This window comes from Diadema antillarum, unplaced genomic scaffold (assembly GCF_040938485.1).
Source record: "Diadema antillarum isolate AM-2024a unplaced genomic scaffold, OU_Dant_1.0 seq00000301_RagTag, whole genome shotgun sequence".
Lineage (NCBI taxonomy): Eukaryota > Metazoa > Echinodermata > Echinoidea > Diadematoida > Diadematidae > Diadema > Diadema antillarum.
Window position 1 is genome coordinate 426,530 of NW_027271324.1, and position 18,431 is coordinate 444,960.

General features: G+C 36.7%; 1 protein-coding gene across 1 annotated transcript in view; it reads right to left on the reverse strand.

The window, feature by feature from the left end:
- Positions 1–18,431, reverse strand: part of LOC139730309 (solute carrier organic anion transporter family member 4A1-like) — a 232,162-nt gene that overhangs the window by 168,026 nt on the left and 45,705 nt on the right. The gene's annotated exons all lie outside the window — the stretch shown is intronic.

Here is an 18,431-nt window from a genome sequence, read left to right on the forward strand (position 1 = left end):
GAGAATTTAATAGTTAAGAAGCACGAAAAGTTTCGTCCCGCGGTCCTCTTTGAAGAACAGAAAAAAAAAATGTATTCCTGCCAATAGATGTTCTGGGTATCGCTCAGCAAATATTACAAACTCACCAATTTGATGGCAGCTCATAATGTGTATGTGAAAATAAATGATAGTCAGCCTTAAAAGTTGTGTAAGTATGGTTACCTCGTCCGACGACCATATTTAAGGACGAAACTGAAACGTATCACTTTGCCTTGTGCAAACGTTTGAGCCCGCTCATAAACATGTGTGTCCTCTTTACGTGCTAGGATGTTGTTTCTCGTACAGTAATTTCGAATACAATAGAACGATCGATACATAGAAGACACATTTATAATTTATCTTTACAACCAGCGTCCTCGCAAAAAAAAATGAAGTACGCGTAGCGGAAAATTGTCAGATAGCTTGAAATATTTACGCATGGCTGTTCAAAAGTACGCGTGGTCGGGTTGTCAGGGGAAGAAACGGCGCTCAGCACCGACATGCGCGTGCGCGAGAAGCATGCAAAGAGAAAGGGACAAAATTGGTGCGACGTGGCGCTATCGACGCTGCTTTATAGCGTTACAACTTCGTCGCTAATAAATTGAATTTTACTAAAAGTGTCCGAAATCATCCCTCCGTCTATAACATCATTGTATATATACTTATTACGCAACTAAAATGTATGGTTGTATCGCATTTTATCCTTTCGTTTATTACATCTTTTTTTGTTTGTTTCATGATGACGCCATTTTCAAGACATAATAGGGAACGAAAATGAAGAAGAGGAAGAAGAAAAATAGTGAAAATCGCGAAGCCGCATTGCACTATCAACGTTGAATTTAGCTTAACTTTGCGTGACTGTGAAATGACTTTAGTTGTCCGGATATCTTTTTACGACATGATTGTCGATATCTATTACGTAACTAAAGTATATGTTTGCATTCCATTTTATCCTTTCTATGCGTTTTTGTTTTAATTTCAAGAATTGCGCAATTTAGTAGAGAAAATAGCAAGTCAAAGATTAAACGAAGAATATGCCGGTGCTGCAGTGGAACTAATGGGAGCGGTATCACACTATATCAACGCTGCGTTTAACTAAACTTTGCGCCCATGAAAGTGTGACTGAAAGTGTCCGAAATTATATTTTCTTTTATGCCAATATAGTGGATACTTTTATTAAAGTGTGGGTTTGCATCGTTTTTTATACTTTCTTTTGCGTTTCTGTGTTTTTATGTATCAAGGATCACATTATTTAGAAAAAAAATAAGCAAAGAAAAAAATATTGGTACAACTAACGGAGTGGCATCGCACTACAACGGTGCAATTAGCTTAGCTTTGCGTCACTGAAAATGTGACCTAAAATCTCCGAAATTATTTTGTTTTTTTAATGACAAAATAGTGGATACTTATCACTTAATAAGGTGTGGGTTTGCATCACATTTTACACTATCTATTGCGCTTGTTTTGAAGGATTACACTGATTTAAAGAAAAAAAGAAAATATTGGTGCAACTGTAACGTCATCCCGCTATCAAAGCTACGATTACCTTAATCTTTACTTTGCGTCTCTGAAAACGTGACTTAAAGTCACCGAAATTATCTTTTCTCTTAACAGAATATTGTTGATACTTATCACGTATAATACAGTGCCGGTTTGCATCGCTTTTCATCCTTTATTTTTGCGTTTCTTTTTTTATTTCAAATCTCGCAATATTAAGAAAAAAATAAGCAAAGAAGAAAGTAAACAAAAAAAGAAAAGGAAGAAAATATTGGTGCAACTATAGTTGCACCAATATTTTCTTCCTTTTCTTTTTTTTTTACTTTCAAAGCTGCTTTTATAGCTGAAAATGTTACTTTCATACAGTGTCCGAAATTATATTTTCTTTTATGACATAATTGTTGTTATTCATCATGTAACTAAAGTGAAGGTTTGCATCGCATTATTTCCTTTCGTCTGATTTTTTCTTCTTCAAAATCAAAAAAATCAAAAAAAAATATGACGTAAAAGAAAAATATAGTGCAATTGTAGTAACGAAGCGGCATCTATGCTCTATCAACGCTGCATCTAGTTTAACTTTACGTCTCTGTAAAGTGATTTAAAGTGTCCGAAATTATCTTTTCTTTTATGACATGATTGTTGATATTTATTTAACAGCGTATCTTTGCATCGCATTTATAGGGGCCTATAAATTCTTTTGCGTTTTTTTTTTGTATCAGGAATCGCACAAATTTAGAAGAACAAATAGCAGCAAGAGGAAAGATTAAAAGAAGAAAGTATTAGTGGAACGAACTAAGAGCAGTTAGCGGCATCGCACAGTCAACGCTTTGTGTCGCTGAAAATGTGACCTAAAAGTCTCCGAATTCATCTTTATACTTTTATGACAATATTGTGGATACTTATTACTCGACAAAGTGCGGGTTTTCATCGCTTTTTATGCTTTCTTTTGCGTTTTTCTATTTCAAGGATTACATTGATTTGAAGAAAAAAAAAATGTTGGTGCAACTATAACAAAGCGGCATCCTGCTATCAAAGCTGCATTTAGTTTTACTTTGGGTCGCTGAAATTGTGACTTAGAGTCTTTGCTATTTTTTTTTATATCAAGAATCGCGCAATTAAGAAGAAAAAATAGGCAAGAAATAAAGATTGAAAAGAAGAAAGTATTGATGGAACAAACTGAGCGCAGAGTCAGCGGCATAGCACTATCAGCGATTTGTGTCATGTGATTGTGAAATAAGTGTCCGAAATTATCTTTCCGTATATAATTGTTGATACTTATTAGGTAATAATGTGTAGATTTGCATCACATTCTATCCTTTCGTTATTTTCCACATATACTTCAAAGATCATGTAATTAAGAAGAATATGGAAAGAAAAGGAAGAAGAGGCACATAAAAAAATAGAAATGTCGCTATGTGACTGGTATGCCTCCGCCATAATGCATGGTTCTCCTAATAGGTCTATTGTTCAATGTCTTGACAAGGTGTCATGACAGTTTCACATAATTGGCAAGATATTAAAATGGCAGGTTTGTCACAAATGTGTTGAATGTTCAGTTTCATTGAACCAGGTTTAATTTAATATTATTTAAGAGTGTAGGTATTTGGGATTTGAGGATTTTTACTTGACTTTTGACCCTTTCATAAGTTTAAGGAAGAAGCGAAATTTAGCACTTTCACTTAACCTTTAACCTCATGGTAAAAAAAAATCCAAGGGAATCTCTGTTGGGTAATACATGCATACACTAAGTTTCAAGAAAAATCCTGCGGGCATTGCATAGATAAGAGGGAAACAGTGAAATTTTGAGTTGACCTTGACCTTTGATCCCCTGATCTTTGACCCATGACCCCTACATTCCCCAGATAATCACTGCCAGTCAGTGCATGCATAAGTGCCATGAAGATGCCTTGAACCATTTGTGAGATATGGAGAAAAAAGTGACATTTGAACATTTTCACTTGACCTTTGACCTCACGACCCGAAACTCTCTCCGGAGAATCTTTATTTGGTAGTTCATGTATACACAAAGTTTCAAGAAAATACCTTCAGGAAATTGCATAGATACGGGGAAATAGTGAAATTTTGTACGTTTGACCTTCGACCTAGTAGGCACATCTTCGCCCACTTATACATATACATGCCAAGTTTCATTAGAATACCTCAAACTTTTTTTTTCAGTTACGCTGTCCACAAAATTGATTACGGACGGCCAAAGACGGACGGATGGAAGGACGGAAGGACGGATGGGCGGACGGACGGACGGACGCACAACCCGAAAAAATAATGCCTCTGGCGACACTTCTTGGCGGAAGCATAAGAATAGTGTAACTGTAAACGAAGCGGAATCTGCAACTATCAACGCTGCACATGCGTCAAATGTGAAATGTGAATAATGTATTTTCTTTTATGACATAATATTGATTGTTGATACTTATCACGTAACTAAAAGTGTAGGTTTGTATCGCATTCTATCCTTTCGTTTGATTTTTCTAAACCCTAAAGATCACGCTATTTAGAAGAAATTTAAAAAAAAGACTAGAAATGTCGCTAAGGTGACTGGTATGCCTCCGCCATAATGCATGATTCTCCTAATAGGTCTATAGTACATATGGACAATGTGTGATTACACTTTCACAAAATTGGCAAATATATTAAAATGACATGTTGGTCTAAAATGTGTTGAATGTTCACCTTCCTTAACCTAGGTTTAATTAGATAAATAGGAGAGCATTTATTTGGGGATTTAAGGACTTTGACTTGACTTTGCCCATTCATAAGTTTATGCATTGAGTAATTTTCAAGGTATGGAGAAAAAAAGTGCAATTTCTGTATTGAAAAGTACATTGTTACCATTTTCATCTGGCCTTTGACCCTAAAATTCATAGGAAAATGACTGTCAGGCAGAACATGCATAAATATGTAGAAAGTTTCAAGATAACTAGAGCCACTTCATAGATATGGAGGAAAAAAGTTACTTCAGCACTTTCCCTTGATCTTTGACCTTTTGACCATTGAGGCAAAAAAGAAAAAAGAAAAAAAAGTTTCCAGAGAATCTCTATTAGGTTATACATGCATACACCAAGTTAAAAAAAATCCTGCTGGCGTTGCATAAATATGAGGGAAATACTGGTTGTAGTAAAATTTTGAAGCGTTGCCCTTGACCTTTGACCCCTGACCTTTGACCCCATGAACCCTAAATTCTCTAGATAATCACTGCCAGTCAGTACATGTATATATACTATGTTCCATGAAGATACCGTGAACAACTTCCAAGTTACGGAGAAAAAAAAGTGAAGTTTTGATATTTTTACTTGACCTTTGACCACATGACCCCAAACTTTCACCAGATAATTTCAATTTGGTATTACATGTATAAACTAAGTTTCAAGAAAATATTTTTAGGCATTACATAGATATGGTGGAAATAGTGAAATTTTATGTATTTGACCTTGATCTTTTGACCTTTGACCTTAAGCATGTGCATCCAAAAGTTGATAGGCACAACTTCACCCTCTAATACACATACCTGCCAAGTTTCATTAGGATACCTCAAATGTTTTTGTAGTTACCCTGTCCACAAAATTCATTACGGACGGACGGAAGGACGGACGGACGGAAGGACGGACGGACGGACGGACGGAAGGACGGGAGGACGGACGGACAACCCGAAAACATAATGCCTCCGGCACCACTTCGTGGCGGAGGCATAAAAAAGAGGAAGAAAAAGAAAATAATGGTATACAAATGGAGCGGCGTCGCACTATCAACGCATTTGCGTTTAGCTTATCATTGCGTCGCTGAAAGGGAAAGAAAACAACAGGAGATAAACTTGTCGTCATGGAAAGAAAATGAAGAAAAGGAAGAAGGAAAAAAATGGTGCGACTATTACGAAACAACATCGCACTATTGACGCTGCATTTGAATTAATTGTGAAATTTGACGTATTAAGTCTATGAAATAGCTTATCGCGTAAATAACTTCACGCATTGCAGACACTTCACTTGATCCAGCAAAATATCTGCGCACTTTAGGCCAAATATAAATTGAAACCGGGAGGTGGGAGGTAGGAAGATTCTCTTCCCTCCTCTCTGATTCCATCCACAAACATAACCTTATATAACCCTATGTACTTAATCCTAAACCTCTCATCAAACTAAACCTCTAGGCCCGAATTCACGAAGGTGGTACAAATGAAACCATGGTTTAAACTATGGACAAAAACCATTGAGCGCCAAGTGTCGCACGAAATATTTCGTTACGAAATTGGTCATTTCGTCAACAAAATGACCGTTTCGTTAACGAAATTATCATTTCGTGGACGAAATGTTCATTTAGTTACAAAATGTTGTCATTTCGTTATAAAATAATCATTTCATCGACAAAGTGACTGATTTCGTAACGAAATATTCCATGCGACACTTGGCGCTCCATGGTTTTTGTCCATGGTTTAAACCATGTTTTCATTTGTACCACCTTCATAAATTCGGGCCATAAAGTCGTATCACAACCATAACCAAATGTCCTTGGAATGAAGATCGGAGCAATTGCAGCAAACCAAGAGTAAATAACGCGTCACGTAGAAGAGGAAAAAGGAAAAAAAATGCAACTATGTAGCGCTTATGATTAGATTATAGCGATTGCAGTTGTGTGAAATAAAAATTCATCAAAGCTCTGGTGCATATTTTGGTGTGGAACATTAAGAAATTTTTCAATCAAATGAGTAAGAAGATACGTCGGTGCAAAAATAAAGGAAGTCTTTAACTATTGCGTGATTAAATGTTCATGTGTTGATGTGCACTGCAAGTGAAAAGAGCTCGCACCTTGTTTCCCGTGTACCGTGGAAACTCGATATAGATGGTCTAGATCTAGGCCTAAAGAGTCTGATACAACAAAAACACTTCATATAACAAACTATTTTCTCTGGTCCCAGTGAATTCATTTCTTTTGTTTTATATTGTTTATTGTCTTGGTCCCAAGGATCTCGTCATACCGAGTTTCCACTGTGTTCATTTTTATTCGCGTGGCGTTCGGTACTGCGAACTTCGGCTACGGCGTACCTTACTGTTTCATCTCCTTCGTTTCTCATACATTTCATCTAGTACGATTTCTTTAGTTTAATATCACTTTATTCGTTCCCTTTATATTTCAAAGTAATTCTTTCAAGTGTCTCACACTGTACATCCCTTTTCGTGATTTAACCGCTTTGCTGCAGTATTTTCGAAGGAAGTTTGATCCCAGTCACTTCGGTGTGCTGGTGGTTGTGTTTCTAAATGTTAATAGGAAAAGGACAAAAATAAATGATCCTGAGTGATGGTGATGATAATTACCGATGCTGGTGTAAAAGAGAGCTTGCTGTGAATGCTGAGTATACGTGTTAGTCCTTCGTCTCATTCCATGCCTCCCTCTTTTACTCTTCCTTCCCCTCCCGTGAATGATGAAAAAAAGAAATACATCTAACATTTAGTTACATTTCTTCCATCTAGTTATTACGGAAACTTTAAAGTGCCATTCGATTTGGAGACTTGGCGAGATAATCTATCTTGTCAAGTCAACATAATAGCTCTATCATGTCGACTTATCAACTTTATAAGTTGACATGGAGACAAAAATTATCATAAGTAGATTTCTAAAAATTTAAATGTCGTCATGGCAACATAACATATCTTGCCAAGTCACATCTAAAAAGTTACATGTGTGGCGAGATAAGGTATCTTGCCAAGTGACATCTAAAAAGTTACATGTCATCATGGTGACATAATGTATCTTGCCAAGTCGACATCTAAAAAGGTACATGTCATCATGGTGACATAGTGTATCTTGCCAAGTCGACATCTAAAAAGTTACATGTCGTCATGGTGAGATAAGGTATCTTGCCAAGTCAACATCGAAAAAAGCTACATGTCGTCATGGTGACATAATGTATCTTGCCAAGTCGACATCTAAAAAGTTACATGTCATCATGGTGCATAAGGTATCTTGCCAAGTCGACATCTGAAAAGTTACATGTCATCATGGTGACATAAGTTATCTATCCTAGCTGAATAAATTTGCATGAATTTGCATAATTAATGAATTTCACTATTTCGTGTAGAAGTTTGGAAGCCCTCACCAAGCCTATCAGATAAAACAATCAAAATAAAAATCGGCCATTTTCTAACATCTGAGCACACACGGACAGACGCACGGACGCATGGACGGACACACACACACACGCATTCACTTGTTATATTTGATGGTTTTGATTTCATTTTTTGGTAAAATATATACCATGGTAATGGTATTAATTTTGATCATCTTCCTCCTCATCTTCTCTCACCCTTTTTATGGGTCCTGATCAAGCAAGAATCACAAGGATTGTGTGGGGTATGCTGTGATAGAAAGAAAGACAGCTTTTTCATTCCATGTGGGCACACACTCTGCCTTCCATGCAGCACATTCCTTGAAGAGAATGAAGGAAGAGATTGTCTATTCGCAGTTTGTATCATTAGCTACCTTAGACCCTTAGTTTGTGTCTGAAAGGGGTGAATTAATGCATAATGATCTCCCAGTTCATGCCTATGTGGCAGTCCTCGATAAAAGGGGAATTCCACCCAAGTCAGTCCAGTGTTTCTACAGTGTGTTCCTAAAAAAGGGAAACCAAACCTCAAAGGTAAATTATATCACAAATGCATAGGTTTTTTTTTTTGTAATTTGTGTGCTGGATTAAAAAGTAGCTCATTAAGTTAAATTTGACATCTTGCTTGCGTCAACATTGCCATGAGTTTTGTTACAGATCGAGTAAGGTTTCTTTGAAGGAACCAAGTTTCAAAGAACCCCAACTCTCTAACTCATGTCAACGTTGACGCAAGCACGGTGTCAAATTAAAGCTGGAGAGCTACTTTTTACTCCATTATACAAATTACAAGAAAAAAAAAAACTATGTATTGTTCAGTTGACTTTTGAACTTGCCTTTCCTTTTTAGGAACACACTGTATGGAAGACGATGAATTAAAAAAAGATAATTGATCCAATCATGAGTGAATAAGGAAACTACATTCGTTAACATTAACTAGCATTTCATTGTCAGTTATGCAAAATGGCAATGCTGATGAAATCACGGAATTTTTAGGAGTAGTTCTCTATTTACATTTTACACAAAATTTCTCATTTTCCAGAGTATGTATTTTCACATCTTAAACTCTGAGTATATTTAGAACAGTTGTCACTCTTTGTCAAACAACTCCTTAGAGTACAGGGTAGAAAAAATGTAGGTTTCAAGAAAATTTAGAAAATGGGAAATTCTTATGTACAGAGAATGCAATGGAGACTTGATGACCCATGCACCATGACGACATGTAATTTTTTGTAAGTCAACTTGGCAAAATACCTTATGTCACCATGACATGTAACTTTTTAGATGCCGACTTGGCAAGATACCTCATGTCATCATGACGACATGTAACTTTTTAGTACGGAAGCTTTAAAGTGCCATTCGACTTGGAGACTTGGCGAGATAATTTATCTTGTCAAGGCAATATAATAGCTCTATCATGTCGACTTATCAACTTTATAAGTTGACATGGAGACAAAAATTATCATGTCAAGTCGATTTCTAAAATACGGAAGCTTTAAAGTGCCATTCGACTTGGAGACTTGGCGAGATAATTTATCTTGTCAAGTCAACATAATAGCTCTATCATGTTGACTTATCAACTTTATAAGTTGACATGGAGACAAAAATTATCATGTCAAGTCGACATCTAAAAAGTTACATGTCGTCATGGTGAGATAAGGTATCTTGCCAAGTCAACCTCGAAATAAGTTACATGTCGTCATAGTGACATAATGTATCTTGCCAAGTCGACATCTAAAAAGTTACATGTCATCATGGTGCATAAGGTATCTTGCCAAGTCGACATCTGAAAAAGTTACATGTCGTCATGCCTACTAACGTATCTTGCCAAGTCGACATCTGAAAAGTTACATGTCATCATGGCGACATAAGTTATCTTTCCAAGCTGATATCTAAAAAGTTACATGTCGTCATGATGACATAAGATATCTTGCCAAGTCGACATCTAAAAAGTTACATGTCGTCATGGTGACATAAGGTATCTTGCCAAGTTGACTTACAAAAAATTACATGTCGTTATGGTGCATGGGTCATCAAGTCTCCATTGCATTCTCTGTACATATGAATTTCCCATTTTCTAAATTTTCTTGAAAGCTACATTTTTCTACCCTATATTCTAAGGATTTGTTTGACAAAGAGTGACAACTGTTCTAAATATACTCAGAGTTTAAGATGTGAAAATACATACTCTGAAAAATGAGAAATTTTGTGTAAAATGTGAATGGAGAACTACTACTAAAAATATTGTGATTTCATCAGCATTGCCATTTTGCATAACTGACAATGAAGTACTAGATAATGTAAATGAGTGTAGTTTCCTTATTCACTCATGATTGGATCAATTATTTTTTTTAATTCATCGTCTTCCATACAGTGTGTTCCTAAAAAGGAAAGGCAAGTTCAAAAGTCAACTGAACAATACATAGTTTTTTTTTTGTAATTTGTATAATGGAATAAAAAGTAGCTCTCCAGCTTTAATTTAACACCATGCTTGCGTCAACGTTGACATGAGTTAGAGAATTAGGGTTCTTTGAAACTTGGAAAAAGTAGATGTTTTATCATTTTCCTTCAAAGAAACCTTACTCGATCTGTAACAAAACCCATGGCAATGTTGACGCAAGCAAGGTGTCAAATTCAACTTAATGAGCTACTTTTTAATCCAGCACACAAATTACAAAAAAAGAAAGCTTCCGTACATACGGAAGCTTTAAAGTGCCATTCGACTTGGAGACTTGGCGAGATAATTTATCTTGTCAAGTCAACATAATAGCTCTATCATGTCGACTTATCAACTTTATAAGTTGACATGGAGACAAAAATTATCATGTCAAGTCGACATCTAAAAAGTTACATGTCATCATGGTATCTTGCCAAGTCGACATCTGAAAAAGTTACATGTCGTCATGCCTACATAACGTATCTTGCCAAGTCAACATCTGAAAAGTTACATGTCATCATAAGTTATCTATCCAAGCTTATGGTGACATAAGGTATCTTGCCAAGTCGACATCTAAAAAGTTACATGTCGTCATGGTGACATAAGGTATCTTGCCAAGTTGACTTACAAAAAGCATATGGATCAAGGGACTACAAATTTCCACTGCAATTTTCTGATTATGATATTGAAGAAGTAAAGCGGGTGTATTGCAGTGAACTTCCTTAGTACGGATGCTCCCCAACTTTTGTTCATGGGCTTTCAGAACTCGTTGGAAACAATTTGGATAATTTCGCAGTGCCAAAGCCTCATGAAGAAGCCACAGAAATGCTACATTGTCTTCTCAACATTTTTGATGGTGTTGATAATTTCTAATCTTGCATGTAGTTAAGAACAGCGGGCCTCTAATGTTTTGGGGTCTTGGTATTGATAGGCATAGCCTACAAAGGTTAAACCTATGTGCAGTTATGTGCAGACTTCTCGAAAAAGTTAACAGGAAAAAGGATGTTTTGATATGCATTTCGTTCATATTTGTAGAGCTAGTAACTGCACAAATGTTATGTTTTTATTCAATACAACGCTCTTTCAACCACTTCGAGCTTATGAGAGTTTTTATTTAAACATAGATCAGACATGACAAAATAAAAGCGGAGAATTTTGCGGAAGTTTACATTAGTAAAGAGATCTATAACCACAATGAAGTAGTCAGTGTAATTTGAAGTTGTATTTTCTCCTTTTGTTTATTTATGTAGGCCTATTTTCTTATTAATTCATTAATTTATTCATTCACTTGTGCGTTCGTTCACTCTTTAAAACTAAAATATTCAATTAACATTTAAAAGGCCGAGGAGCATTGGCGGCGGAACGAGCGGACGAACAATGGAGTGGGGGGGGGGGGGGGGGGGCAAAGCATTGTGTCCGGACAATGCTTTGCCCCCCCCCCCAAACCATTGTGTTGTCCTCTCGTTCCGCCGCCCATGCCGAGGATTGACCACACTTTCAAAATGTTGGATTAGTTTACGTTGACTTTAGAATGTTCAAAGTGTTAATCTAACATTTTGAAAGTGTGGTCACTCCTCGACCCTTTTAAATGTTGATTTAACATTTTAGTTGCATTAGAGTGGCCATTCGTTCATTCATTTAGCTTTAGGCAAATTTGCATGGGGGCGACTATAAGGTAAAAACGAGAAAAAATCTGAACCATATTTTACTTGCTCTTGATAATTTCCTATCCCCCTCTCTCAGGGTGCGAACCGAGGAAATGACAATGTTCTTACATAAGTCAGAAATGTCATTTTCTCAATTCCGGTGGTAAATGACCAAAATTCTGTCGGTAAATGTGTCCGTTCATTTTCCCGGTTCATTTGCACCGTCGAAAATCTATGGACTGACGAAATTTACATTTCATAAAATGAAATCCCATAACTATTATTTAGCGAGGGCGGTAAGATTGTTCGATCCCTTGCTGAGTTGACTAACCATCCTCAAGCACTGGTTACAAATCACTCCGGGGCCCTTGCGGCTTGTAAAATCAGACGTTTTGTCCATGTTCGTAAGAAGTGCTCTGTACGAAAACAGACAACAGACAGAACTTTACAAACCATACGGGTTCCGGGGTGAGGGGCAGTGCCCTTATGATTTTTCAAACAGCAAAGAAAAACAGAGGAGAAGAGAGAGAGAGAGAGGAAAAAAAGAGGAAGAAAAGTGATAGAAGAAAGAATACTATATACTGTACATTGTGCTGCGCTCGACCCATGCCTGAAAACAGAAGTTCGTGCTAAGCTGGGGCAAAAATGATTCAGCGCTGGAAAGACACTTTATAAATCCGATTATCATTATTATTATTATTATTATGATTAAAATTATTATTATAATTATTATGATTATGACTGATTATGATTACTATCATTGTTGTTATTTATGATTATGATTATGATTATGATTATCATTATTATTATCATCATCATCATCATCTATTACCCCTCTTATTCAATTGAAAAAAAAAAATAAGGCCATCTATAGTTCGTTTTACCCCCCCCCCCCCCATGAAAATACCCTGGCGCCGCCCCTGTCTGGGATGATGTGACGTAAGTTTTATAAATAGGCCAAGTCCACCTGAAGCAAAAATTTCCTCGAGTAAAATCGAGCCTGTTCTTCTAATTTTTTATATATAGGCCTATATAATTTGATATTATAATTTAGTAGGATATTATGCAAATAGTGTTTGTTCATTGTGCTGATAGGCCTTTAGACCTACACTGTATGGTATTGATTTCCTTGTATTTTTCGTCATTTTACTTAAAAAAAAAGACATTACAGTCCGTTAGCTCTTTCTTTTCGATACCATATACTATTACTTCATGTGCCCATCTAGCAGGGGCGGCGACAAGGTTTGTTTGTTAAGAGAGGCAAGACGACCTGAAAGTGACGTAATCTTTTAGATATCAGCTTGGATAGATAACTTATGTCACCATGATGACATGTAACTTTTCAGATGTCGACTTGGCAAGCAGGGGCGGATCCCGGGACGACCGCAACCGGCGCACGCCCCCCCTTTATTTCTTGTTGAAACAAAAGAAATACAAAGAGAAACATGGGGGATGGGTGCGTGCGCCCAGCCCCCCCTTTAACTTTGTAAACGCGCCCCCTCTTTATGGAATTCCTGGATCCGCCCCTGGCAAGATAGTTATGTAGGCATGACGACATGTAACTTTTTCAGATGTCGACTTGGCAAGATACCTTATGCACCATGATGACATGTAACTCTTCAGATGTCGACTTGGCAAGATACATTATGTCACCATGACGACATGTAACTTTTTTCGATGTTGACTTGGCAAGATACATTATCACACCATGACGACATGTAACTTTTTGGATGTCGACTTGGCAAGATATGTTATGTTGCCATGACGACATTTAAATTTTTAGAAATCGACTTAACATGATAATTTTTGTCTCCATGTCAACTTATAAAGTTGATAAGTCGACATGATAGAGCCATTATGTTGACTTGACAAGATGAATTATCTCGTCAAGTCTCCAAGTCGAATGGCACTTTAAAGCTTCCGTACGTATGTACTCATGATTGGATCAATTATTTTTTTAGATTCATCGTCTTTCATACAGAGTGTTCCTAAAAAGGAAAAGCAAGTTCAAAAGTCAACTGAACAATACATAGTTTTTTTTTTCTTGTAATTTGTATAATGGAATAAAAAGGAGCTCTCCAGCTTTAATTTGACACCGTGCTTGCGTCAACGTTGACATGAGTTAGAGAGTTAGGGTTTTTTGAAACTTGGAAAAAGTAGATGTTGTATCATTTTCCTTCAAAGAAACCTTACTCGGTCTGTAACAAAACCCATGGCAATGTTGACGCAAGCAAGGTGTCAAATTTAACTTAATGAGCTACTTTTTAATCCAGCACACAAGTTACACAAAAAAACCTATGCATTTGTGATATAATTTACCTTTGGGGTTTGGTTTCCCTTTTTTAGGAACACACTGTAGAAACACTGGACTGACTTGGGTGGAATTCCCCTTTTATCGAGGACTGCCACAGAGGCATGAACTGGGAGATCATTATGCATTAATGCACCCCTTTCAGACACAAACTAAGGTCTAAGGTAGCTAATAATACAAACTGCGAACAGACTGTATTTTCTGCTTGCAAAATGGGCAATCTCTTCCTTCATTCTCTTCAAGGAATGTGCTGCATGGAAGGCAGAGTGTGTGCCCATATTTGAAGAGTATGGGAATCATGCTGTCCTCGGCCTCCTTTTCGGAATCCATGATTTAGCTGTTACTAAGACTAAGTTGGTAAAGAGACTAACTTGTTAGACTGACAAGCCGGCTGACAAGTTAATAGACTTTGTTAGTATTGTAATAGGTCACTCTTCACGAGATCTCGACCACGTGCGCGCATGGTGTTGACAAAATAAAAACAATCATTTAAGTCGACTTGGCGAGATACGTTATGTCGCCATGACGACATGTAATTTTCTATAAGTCAACTTGGCAAGATACCTTATGTCACCATGACGACATGTAACTTTTTAGATGTGGACTTGGCAAGATATCTTATGTCACCATGACGACATGTAACATTTTAGATATCAGCTTGGATAGATAACTTATGTCACCATGATGACATGTAACTTTTCAGATGTCGACTTGGCAAGATACCTTATGCACCATGATGACATGTAACTTTTTAGATGTCGACTTGGCAAGATACATTATGTCACCATGACGACATGTAACTTTTTTCGATGTTGACTTGGCAAGATACCTTATCTCACCATGACGACATGTAACTTCTTAGATGTCGACTTGGCAAGATACATTATGTCACCATGTAACCTTTTAGATGTCGACTTGGCAAGATATGTTACGTTGCCATGACGACATTTAAATTTTTAGAAATCGACTTGACATAATAATTTTTGTCTCCATGTCAACTTATAAAGTTGATAAGTCGACATGATAGAGCTATTATGTTGACTTGACAAGATAAATTATCTCGCCAAGTCTCCAAGTCGAATGGCACTTTAAAGCTTGGATAGATATCTTATGTTGCCATGATGACATGTAACTTTTCAGATGTCGACTTGGCAAGATACGTTATGTAGGCATGACGACATGTAACTTTTTCAGATGTCGACTTGGCAAGATACCTCATGCACCATGATGACATGTAACTTTTTAGATGTCGACTTGGCAAGATACATTATGTCACCATGACGACATGTAACTTTTTTCGCTGTTTACTTGGCAAGATACCTTATCTCACCATGACGACATGTAACTTTTTAGATGTCGACTTGGCAAGATATATTATGTCACCATGATGACATGTAACTTTTTCAGATGTCGACTTGGCAAGATACATTATCACACCATGACGACATGTAACTTTTTGGATGTCGACTTGGCAAGATACCTTATCTCACCATGACGACATGTAACTTTTTAGATGTGACTTGCCAAGATATGTTATGTTGCCATGACGACATTTAAATTTTTAGAAATCGACTTGACATAATTTTTGTCTCCATGTCAACTTATAAAGTTGATAAGTCGACATGATAGACCTATTATGTCGACTTGACAAGATAAATTATCTTGCCAAGTCTCCAAGTCGAATGGCACTTTAAAGGTTCCGTAGAATGGCACTTTAAAGCTTCCGTATTTTAGATATCAGCTTGGATAGATATCTTATGTCGCCATGATGACATGTAACTTTTCAGATGTCGACTTGGTAAGATACGTTATGTAGGCATGACGACATGTAACTTTTTCAGATGTCGACTTGGCAAGATACCTTATGCACCATGATGACATGTAACTTTTTAGATGTCGACTTGGCAAGATACATTATGTCACTATGACGACATGTAACTTTTTTCGATGTTGACTTGGCAAGATACCTTATCTCACCGTTACGACATGTAACTTTTTAGATGTCGAATTGACATAATTTTTGTCTCCATGTCAACTTATAAAGTTGATAAGTCGACATGATAGAGCTATTATGTTGACTTGACAAGATAAATCATCTCGCCAAGTCTCCAAGTCGAATGGCACTTTAAAGCTTCCGTAAGTTATGGTCTTTCTCTTGCACATAATTCATGAGCGACATGCATCGCTCACGCGTCCTGCTGCACGTAAACACCTAGAGCAGTCTCAATTCCACCTTGCGCGCCCGGCGCGCGCGTCTCGGCCCACCCGCCCATCAAGCCAGGAACGGCAAGCAACCGAGCGCTGGAACAGCGTCTGTGTGCAATGGCCAATCGCAATGCATATCAATGCCTAAGAATATGCCAGGAAAACAACAGTAATATCTGACGTGTGGAGGCCTACGTAGAGCTAGTTTGTCAATAGATACTAATTGTTTAGTATACAAAAAGTGAAGAGTTTAGTAATAATAGCGCACGTAATGTAGTGGCGAGTACAACTAGATCTATATGTATTACCTTAGTACAGTGTACTAGGTCTAGAATTTCGACATGAAGCCTCGCGATCTATTTCTTATGAAGCTGATCTGCGCCGTAGCTGTCAAAAAATAATTCACCACACTCTCACAAGTTCCAAAAGCCTAACACACATTACAAGACATAAAACATACACGACCTTCACCTTCAGTCCCGGCTGCAGAAATCCTCTGTGTCAGATTAGCCATGTCAATTAATAGTAGTATGTATCATTACCACGCAGATTTTTGTTGAGGTCAAAGTTGTTCTAATTCAGATCTATTGACCTACTTTCGTCAAAACGCAAACGGCGTTCGCGATCGCACTACACACACCCACACGCTGTGGGTTTTGACGTTTTCTATTGCAAACATGTTTTTTTTTTCAATAGTTTATTTATTTACATCATCACAAAGAAAAGAAAAGAAAAAGTTCACATAATCCAAAGTGATACAATTTTTTTTTTTCATTTCTCTTACACTCGTCCGATAAAGGATTTTTTTTTCAATACAATATAAATTATACACGAATGATGTCGTAAAAAAGAAACAATGCACTTTGTCATGGCAACAAAAATAGTAAATAATCACAATGATGGAAAACAGTGTTCCACTAAAAAAGCCACGCTTGTAAAACGTGGAACACTGGAACAAAACAACAACAGCACCAATTTGTTATACCAATAAGACATATTCATTTTAAATTCTTCTATATACTATTGTACATTTTACTCATTGATATAATGATGTTGATACTATGAACAATACTTACTAGGATTTTAGGATGCAAACGTATAAACTATATAACATATCACATTTGTGGCACAGACACTATGGGACCAGGTGTGCCAGGAAAATTGAACTGAAAGGAAGATATGCAATCGGCCACAAAAAACATAACGACGACAACAACAACAACAATAACACAATACACAGAAACAACAGAATTTGAGGAAATGCACTCAGACAGATACTGGACAACGAAGAACGAGGAAAAAGGAGCAGGGAAGAATAGAGAAGGAAAAGGAGAGGGGTGGAAAAGGTCTGTGGACACACTACAAAATCTCAAGGAAAAGTGAAACATGACGGGTTTTTTCATTGAACAGAATTAACTGGTATATTTAGAAAACAAATATTTTTTGAGTTTATACCTAAATGTAATTAAATGTAATTAACTTCACAGATTCTTTTAGATCATTATCTAAGCTATTCCAAAATCTGGGTCCGGTATAAACAAATGTATTTTGAGTGAGTACAGTTCTAACTAAGGGAAGATGAAATTCTTTAGATTGTCTAGTGGGATAGTTATGTACGTGGCTGTTACGGTGAAATAAAGAATAAAATATTTTGGGTAGATGATTGCAGTTGTAATTAAACATAAATTGACCAAGTTGAAACAAATACAACTCTTTTATTTTCAGAATTTTGTGCTCAAGGAAAAGCTTGTCAGTATGTGCTCGGATATGAAGGTTAAAAACGATTCTGAGCGCCATCTTTTGCAGAAGAAAAAGTTTATCTAACAATGTCGAATATGTATTCCCCCAAGCAAGAATTCCGTAATTCAAGTACGGCAATACCAAACTTGAATAAAGCGTAATCAAAGCCGAAGAAGGAAGATAATATTTCAATCTATTCATTATGCCTATGTTACGTGCAATTACTTTACAAATATTGTTTATGTGACACTTCCATGATAACTTATTATCAACACAAACACCTAAGAATTTAATAGACGAAACCTCTTCTAGGGGAGTAGTGTCAAATATAACATTACCTGGTAATCTATCTAAAGAATTACTGAAAAACATATACTTTGTCTTCTCAATATTCAGTGACAATTTATTTGCATATATCCATTGTGAGACATTCTTCAATTCATCATTCACTGTACTAATCAAAGT